The sequence below is a fragment of the Ostrea edulis genome, chromosome 2 (genome assembly GCF_947568905.1).
Source record: "Ostrea edulis chromosome 2, xbOstEdul1.1, whole genome shotgun sequence".
Lineage (NCBI taxonomy): Eukaryota > Metazoa > Mollusca > Bivalvia > Ostreida > Ostreidae > Ostrea > Ostrea edulis.
The window spans coordinates 9,463,133-9,472,922 of NC_079165.1; the positions used below are offsets into that span (position 1 = coordinate 9,463,133).

Below are 9,790 nucleotides of genomic sequence, written 5' to 3' on the forward strand. Positions count from 1 at the left end.
TGATTTGAACATATTTTATTGTATGAATATACAAAAGGATTGGTTACAAAATCTAGCAACTTAGACAACCTCTCCCGTATACAAAATATATTATACTATACATGTACAAATAAAGATTGTCGTAACACAGAAAATATAATATCAGTTATAATGTACAATTATGATAATATACAATATATGTTTAGGTTCATGTAAGTACATAATCAGGCATAAAATGCAAAACATATTTTAAAATTATGATATATAGGTCCGATTAAAATCTGTTAGAGTTCTTAAAAAAACTTCTGAACTGCTCTGAAAATATAAAAAATTACATCATCTGAAAAATATTCATTTCCCCATAATAAAAGGTGGGTATCGACAATAGCAATACCATTTAGCTGAAGCAGTTCATTGAAAAAACAATTTCTTGCTTGAGTGTATCGTTTGCATGCAAAAAAGAAATGATGGGCATCTTCAATATGACCACATATACAATTTGGAGTGGCAATGATGTTTTTACGATAAAGATCATTATTTAATTAAAATAGAAGAATGTCAAAATCATGCATTGTAAAGCACCTTTGAGCGTACATAGTGTATGAAAAGGGTGCTATATAAATATGGTATTATTATTTACTATTATTGGTCGTGTGTTAACATTTTGTAATTTGTACTCTAGCTAAGAGGAAAATCTCAGCATACCACCATTGTGTTATGAGTTATTCAAAACGAGAAAATCTGTTACATGATATACTAGTACATGTATACAATGTAGGTATTCATCCAATAGCTAGTAACCACACCTGTGTTTGTTCATTGTTGACATACATGTACACTGGGAAGAAAGGCTGATCCCGCTTTTCTGTCAGGAAAATATACAACCGAAGTTGCTGACAATTCAAGTTCTCGTAAAAGTTATCGTCATTTATCGAAGATATTTTAAATAAACTTTCCTTTCGATCATTCCATTTGTAAAACGTTTAACAAAAAATGGATATCTATCGGGACCATTTGATGTATTGACAATTTGAAATGGGTCACGTCCGTCTACAGTAGTTTTCATATCAATCGATCTAGGCTATTTCAGTTGCATTATCTGTTACGTAATGGCATTGATTATTCTAAGCGACAATGTGTTGAGCTGCATATTATTTTTAAATTTTTTAGGAATATATCTTTTCAAAAGAATATCAACTAGAAAACTGACACGGCCAGCAAGGACCCGGCTGAGGGTTATTAGAGGAAAGTGGCATCTGTATTTGATATAGCAATGTTTGGGGCTGGTATATATGTTAGAATTAATAATATTCAAAGATACATTGGAAAGCAAATTTGTGAAAAAGGAATCATTAAGCATATTTATGAGAGACTGATGTAATTTTATATTACTTCTGTTTAACACATACGTATCAACAATAACTGATACAAATTAATCGAAAAGGATTATGAATTTGACATATTGATGTCTAGGAAAATGGAATTCTGACATCGGGGGTCTAAGTGTTTTAAAACACATTTGATAGAAGTGCTCTGCATTTTTAAAAATAAAAATCTATAGAATGGGTCTTTACATACATAGGTGGGACAGTTTATCTTTTTCCCAGCAGAGACATACAATGTATATGCTAAAAAAAAATCATATTAAGCAAATATCAAAATACTCACGTAGAAAATGTGGACCTTACCGTCAACAAGCGCAGTGAAACATGCCATATCGAGATTTTCACCGACTAAAGTTCGGTAACGGTAATGAATAAAGTACACGCATTTTGTGTCTATTTTGTGACTTTCTTTAGAAGAAGTTTCACTTTGCAACCGGATATAAGAAATTTTATTTCGTATTCCGATCCCGATCGAGAGTTGTTGACTGGGATCGACGTGGTAATTCAATATACATGTAACATATAGCATTTTTATATCACACCAAATAAAAAAAAAATAATAAAAAAAAAAACCCAACCCCAAACTAGTTCTAATTGTAACGGGGACCGTTACATATGTTCCCCAAACCTCCCCCAATTAAAAAGTGATGTCCTTGTGAATCTATAGGAAAAAATCATTTTATTTTAGCCTTTAATTACATGTAGTACGTTCAATATGCTCATTTCAGTACCAAAAAAAATGAAAGAAAGCGTTGCACGCGCATACACGTGCACGCGTGTATGATTCCGAATTTTTGTTGATGTCGTTCAACAGGCATTTGTATCATATACCCACAGTGTGAATTTCATAACGTTTCCACCAAATACAAGGAAGTTATAGCGATTTTAAAATCGTCCAATCAGAATTCAGCACACGTGCATGCACGTGCTGAGCAGTAATTCTAACCACAACAATTTGTAAGGAGTAACAAGACACATCTAAACCATTAATATCAATAGAATTTGATGAAAAACAAAAACGTTATCGTCCTTTAAAAATTGAAAATTTAAAAACGTTGCACGCGCATGCGCGTGTGCGTTGGCATTTTTTTCTTACACCAATATATAGATACACATATTGTCTACATATGCTGTGAATATCATCTCATTCACTTCATAAACAAGATAGTTACAAACGTTTTAGTATTATCCAATCAAAATGAAGCACACATGCATGCACGTGCAAATTGGTAATTTTGACCATGCAAATCAGTTAAGAGTCTCAATATCTACCTCTGATATGAATTTCAAGCCATTTCAATGAACAACAAAAAAGTTAGACTGATTCCAAAGTTAGTGTACAAATTTTGTAATGCGCGTGCACGCGCATGCGTGCACGTGCTGACAAAATAAATATTATTTTTCATATGTACAAATCATATACTATCATCCTATTTAGGATTTATATCGCTTCCTTCAATATTCTGATTTTCCATTTTTTATACCAAAATTGGAATGCACGTGCGCGCGCGTGCATGCACGTGCAAACAAAATGACTATCACTATGCACATCTACAAACGCTATACTATCATCCTGGAAAGTTTCATATCGATCCCTTTTGTAGTTTCTGAGAACACTACCGGACAAAAAAGTACCGGAGAAAAAGAATAATAATAATAATAATAATAAGAAACAGAGTAAAAACAATATGTTCCCAAACTTTGTTTGGGGAACATAAATATACACATACACAATGTTATATTATAGAGTTACTTTTTGAAAATGTTCTAAATCAATACAATACATACCATAATTAAAATTGAATTATCTCCCTTAGACAATGGTAAATAGATACAGACATAAAAAGATTGATTGATTGTATCTTGCTTAACGTTTCACTCGAGAATTTTTCACTCATATGGAGACGTCACCAAGACCGGTGAAGGGCTTCAAATTTAGGACTATGCTCGGCGCTTACGGCCATTGAGCAGTGAGGGTTCTTTAGCGTGCAACACCTACATGTACTGTGACACGGGTCATCCGTTTTTAAGGTATCCAAGGATCTCCGAGGACCCGTGACATTCACACCTGATGCCGAGCGTTTGGTGATGGAACTGTCACTACCTGTTTTAACGACTTAGGTGTGTCGTGGCCGGGATTCGAACCCCTGGCCTTTCGCATACGGGGCGAACCCCTAACCTCTCGGCCACCGCGGCGGTAGTCATAATAAGAAAGATAATGACATACAAACAAGATGATGACATACAAACAGACAAAGTGACATGACCCCAAAATGCAAGGTGAAGATAACGAACAGTGATCAATCTCATAAATCCTACAAGCAATACAAAATAGATAGTTGGGCAAACACGGACCCTTGGACACACCAGAGGTGGGATCAGGTGCCTAGGAGGAGTAAGCATCCCCTGCATCCCCTCTATAGGTGTCTTCCTCTTATTGTAAAGTATTTCTGTACAAAATTTGAAAACTATACAATGAAAACTGTTTGGCGTATTGTGTCACAAAGAAAGTGTTCATAATAACAAAGATGATGACATACAGACAGACAGACAAAGTGAAATGACCCCAAAATCTATAGGCGTCTTCCTCTTATTGTAAATTATTTCTGTAAAAAATTTGAAAACTGTACGATAAAAACTGTTTGTGTTCTCGTGTCACAAAGAAAGTGTTGACGGACGGACGGATGGACAATATGACTACTATAGGGCTTCCCGCATTTCATGCGGGGCCCTAAAAGAGTCGCTTAGAAAAACTTATTGGCCCTATAGGAAGTAGTTTTTAAAAAAGAAATTACATTAGTATTTTGTTTGACATTTGGACGTCCTGTGGGACTATTTTTTACATAGTTTATGTTATTGTGGTTAGGTAGTAAATCAATTGTTGTAGAGTGAAGCAATTGTTCAGTTCGTGGGGTGTATACGTATATCTACCATAAAATTGTAGTGTTTCAATTTGAGACAAAAGTAAGAGAGTAATGAGGCAATATTGTATTTCCAATTGATAAGTAAGAATTATGAAAGCACGCCAAGGATAAAATTTTACAATAATTAATATTTGAGGTGTGTGTGTTATTTTACAAGAGCAAATCCTACTCTATACTGCTGCTGAATATTAGAATTTAGCATAGATACATGTATGCAGATCAGAAAGATTATTATAGATGTCATACACACGTAGCCCTTGGGGCTAGTGATACTTTTAAATACTACTCAAGGTGATTGATACATGTAAGGGTTGAAGGTTTAATTTAATTATGTCTGTTGTGTTTCAAACCAATTGATTTTGATTACGGATTACTCCGTTTACCTGATAAAGAAAGAGGGCACTTGGCGGGTGTGACCAGTAGACAGGAGATGCTTACACCTCCCAGGCACTTGATTCCACCTCTGGTATTTCAAGAGGTCGTTGTTTATCCTACTTTTAATTTGGTATTCTTTATAGGAATTGTGAGATTGATCACTATTCGTTATCTTCACCTTTTCGTTCACTTGCAATATTACAAGTTTTCCTTTGAATGAACAGAGGTATATTTACTATCGGAAATGGGCGATCAGACCACGGTTTCATTTAAACCAAAACGAGGCTTATATTGCCGAAATTGGATCTTTTATTTATTACTGCATCCGATTACAAGACACTTTTAGATTACCGCGAGAAATTCTTTTAGTCGCGTTGTAAAAATTTTCATTTACATTTATCGGTCTAAATTTGTGGTACTTCAATCATTTACATGCTTATAGAGACATCCCAGTCAGAGGTAATGATAGAGAGACAATGGAATCTTCTGGCCAAGAAGAACCACAGTCCTGACCACCAATGAATACTAACCGTACACTTTTATGACTCAATAGTAATGAACAGTAAAACACCAAATATGTAGGGTGCACGCTTTAAACAAAGGCGAAACAGTTTAAAAATCAATTGTGCATGCGAATTATATTTACTTTGTTGCATATTATGATTAATATCATATTGGTTTTCTATTTTAATTTCAATGTCTTGAGGTTCTATGAGAAACTCCCACGTGCATGGGAGTATAATAAAAACACATTTCAAATTGTAGGTAAGTACATAAATACAATTAATTAATGTTATGGTTTAGGACAAAATTCAAGTTAACTGAATTTAGCTCATATATAAGTTAAATTTTGGTGGTAGGTATCGTACAGCTTTAGGACGTCGCGCTGCACAGACTTTCGCGGAATAGTGCGACGAAGGAAGTCTGACGAATTTTATTAGGTGGAGTCACGTTTCAGTTAAATGTTAAATCAAGTTATCTTCCTAGGTGATGTGTTCAAAAGCGGTAAGTGGGAGAACCCACTCTTCCTGTCAACGTAACATTCTCATTCATGAAATACCTTCCAATGTACAGGTAATTTACTTAAAAGGCAAACCATTCAAATTGAATTTGCGGCTATGCAAGTTAAACGTCAATTATTTGTTGCTTCTCCCGTCACATGAAATGGGAAAAAAATATTGGTGATGAGACTTCTGAAGTCTTTGAAATACAGCGAATTGGTATAAAATATCAATTCATCTACAGGTTAAGGTCCTCGTTCTTCTATTCCAAGAAGAATTAGAATTAACTGGCTGAAGAGTGTGTACAAGAGAAATCGGAGCTACTGTGTTCTCAGCTGTGATTGAAAGTCATTGATTCGCAGTGACTTGACTGAAATGTTGTAACGTAAATATCGTCAAAATTGATCCATGAAAATACAATGTCATCTTCGATCCTTTTATGTATATGTACCATAGAAGAAAAAAAAAAATTTCTCTTTGTAAGAAATTGAGATACCTAATATATATATATATATATATATATATATATATATATATATATATATATATATATAAATCCGTTGAAATTGAAATTCTGTGAATACTAGTATAATCTTTTTTGATTCTTTACCTAAATCTTGCTAGCGAAGTAGAAAATCCCCCGATGAATTGAATGGAGCTCAAGCGCAAGATATACATGTACCCGTTGATCTTTCCTCAATAATATTAATAAGATTCCCACAGACCTTATTGGTCACCTGAGTATTAGTTAAAATTATCACTATTCCCAAGGTATATGCAATCGAGAAAAAACATTCCTGTTCTGAATATCTAATCTAAATAATGATATTTAGGAACGGTATAACACAAGCTGTGCTCTTAAAACTTATTAAACATCCCCGGAAGTGTCTATACTGATGAAATGTTTACATAATATTAATATACAATTTATACGTAAAATTACACGATATGACTAATTTGGACCCTAGAATTAAAACCCTGGGGTTGCGAAAATCACAATTTTGGTACATCCTTTCCTGGGTTTCCTAAATGTGCATTTAGTTTTATACTGTATCAGCAAACTTAAAGAAGTCTTGCCAATCTAATCTATCATTGGGTCAAATGCTGTCTGACGTGTTTCATACCGATTGTTAGGTCGTTCTTGGAACATTGATTTTGACTACGGATGACTCCATTTACCTGATAAAGATATAGGGCTCACGGCGGATGTGACCGTTAAACAGGGGATGCTTACTCCTCCTAGGCACCCGATCCCACCTCTGGTGTGTCCAGGGGTCCGTGTTTGCTCTACTCTCTGTTTTGCTTATAGGAGTTATGAGATTGATCACTGTTCGTTATCTTCGCCTTTCTTTAAAATGACAAAAGACAATATTCACTATAATAATTTTGGCCCCACACTGGAACAATAAACTATTACCCCCTGGGATCATCAAATTAAAAATTTTGTTAAGGGACTACCTACTCCTTCTATATATTCCTTTATCAAAATCTGGACTACCTACTTTATTTGTTCCCGTGGGAATCCTGGTTAAAATAGTCCTCAGTACCCCTTCCTTGTCGTGAGAGGTGACTAAATGGGGCAGTTCTTTGGATGAGATCGCAGAAATCGAGGTCCCGTGTCACAGCAGGCGTGGCACGATAAAGATCCTTCCCTGCTCAAAGGTCGTAAGCGCCGAGCATAGGCCTAACTTTTGCAGCCCTTCACCGGCAATGGTGACGTCTCCATATGAGTGAAAGAATCTCGAGTGGGATTTTAAACAATATACAACTAACCAACCCTGTGCGTGGCCTGGTAGTGATGTCTTCCCATACTTTTCTTTCTCTCATTATTCACGTTATTTGATTGCATGGACACTGAGATTCATGCAGAAAATATGTTAGCGAGGTTAAACCGGATGCTATTGGTAAAAGTCAGCTTGCGCATGCACAAGTGTACAATTTCACTGGAGCTTGATGCCGCGACCTTTATTTAAAGATTGGAACCTAACACGGTAGCACGTGAACAATCACCTTGTACATGAACACGTACATCTTTATAAAAAATATCAAGAGAAATTAAAAAGAAAATGTTCAATATGCTTTGTGAGAAAATACGAGGGCGAGTCAATAAGTAACCAGCTTAGCTTATTTCCGGTTGAGATCCACCTCTTCTTTTTCGATGTATTTCCCTCTAGTGTGATACACTTAGACCAACGGTGTTCAAGTGCCATCAGCCCAGAACTGAGAAAGTCAGGGTCCTTTCTATTGACCCACTCCTCAACTGCCGTCACGACTTCTTCGTCAGACCGGAAGTGACGTCCACGGATATCCTTTTTCAAGTTTGGGAATAGGAAGTCACTAGGTCAGGCGAATAGGCGGGATGTGGTATTAATTCATACCCGTTTCGCTCTACAGCATCCATTGCATCTTGGGAAGTGTGGACTCTCGCGTTGTCCTGTGGCAGCAAAACATTTTTAGAGAGTTTACTTCGGCATTTTACATGAATGGCGGTTCTCAGTTTGTCTAGCAAGTTTGCATAGTACACGCCAGTTATTGTACTTCTCTTGAGTAAAAAGTCCAACATAATAACGCCTTTTGCGTCCCAAAATACTGTGGCCATCACCTTGCCAGCAGATGGCTGCGTCTTGAACTTCTTTGGCCTCGGGGACCCAGGCCCTACCCACTGACGACTCTGAGCTTTATTCTCTGGCTCATAATAATGAACCCAAGTCTCATCTACGGTCACCAGACACAAAAAAAAAATCATCTTTTGACCTAAAACGCTTCAACAAGGCGCTGCATACTGATGTTCTTGTTGCCATTTACTCATCGCTAAGGGATTTGGGGACCCAACGGGTTGTTAGTTTGCGCATACCTAAACGATCATGTAAGATTGTTGAAACGCTACCATGTGAAATGCCTAATGCCTGTGCTATTTCGTCCACCTGAATTCGCCTATCAGTGTATACCAGATCCCGAATTTTCTTACACTTTTCTTCGTCCGTGGCATCCAGACCTGGCTTCATCTTCTAAAAGACGTTCTACCGTGTTTGAATTCCCCTACCCAGAATTTAACCTGAGTATAAGATGGTGCAGAAGACCCATAAACATCGGCTAACTCACCGTGTATTTCCTTGCCTGAAAAGCATGCCTTTGCATCACTAGCCATGTTTGACATTCAATATCATATTAAAGAATGACTCGATACGCGTGCAATTTTGTACCCAGGTGTAAAACATGTCTTTGAAACAAGGCATGAAAATCGTGACCGCCTCGGTCAATTGTAAACGGGGTAGGATGACTTATTGACTCGCCCTCGTAGCATTACGGCATATTCACCTCGGCAGCGATCTATAAATAACCGTGTTGTTCGTGTTCAAAGATTTACAGGTAAAAAAAACCCACCAATTCTTATAACCCTTACTGAAAACTGCTTTAAAATTCTTCAGATTGCTGGAGAATGTTTTACATAGTAATTCTTGTCCGAGTGCATCTATATATCTATCTCTCAAAGCTGATATAGGTGACCAAAGGTTAAGAAAATCTTTCAACGCTAACAACTTAATCGTGCTTTTTGTATCTTGTACCGAGCTTTCATCACCAAATGTTACTTCAGTACCATAGCGACACATAGAACCAAAAGATTGAAGCCGTGTGACGTTTTCACTGTCGTTATAATGACAGAAAAGGAATTTTCCCTCAGATGGCCAGGAAACATATAAAAATGCATTGCTTTCCCCATGGCCAATTCAAATAGCTAATAACTACTGTTCACGATACGCCAATATCAAAATGCTATAAATGGATTCTAATTTGAAAAAAAACCCATGCGTAATTTGTTTCCGATTGTATTCCGGGAGCACTCGCGTGATGTGTGAAATATCCATGCTTTGAAGTCAAGGAAAAGTTGGGGAGAAACCTTGTGAATTTGATAATCAAATAGGCCTATTTTTCATATATTTTTTAAAAATAAAAATTGACAAGAGACATTTTTATTATTTCCAGAGAATGAATGAGATGATCGATTTAGATACTGTATAGTTTAACGAAACCATTCCACTTTCACTGGTAGCCATGAAGCAAGAGGGCCAATCAAGAAAGGGAATGGCAATGCATGTATCTTAAAGCCAAGGCAAATTAAACACCA

General features: G+C 36.4%; 1 long non-coding RNA gene across 2 annotated transcripts; it reads right to left on the reverse strand.

Annotated features, from left to right (window-relative positions):
* Positions 1-2,551, reverse strand: LOC130052070 (uncharacterized). 2 transcript variants are annotated; one of them, XR_008800425.1, is made up of 2 exons: positions 1,668-2,551; positions 1-294 (listed from the first exon to the last, which is right to left on the reverse strand). It is a non-coding gene; the product is annotated as an uncharacterized LOC130052070 (long non-coding RNA). The 2 variants fall into 2 exon arrangements; XR_008800426.1 differs by having other exon boundaries at positions 1,648-2,551.
* Between the last annotated feature and the right edge of the window lie 7,239 nt (positions 2,552-9,790).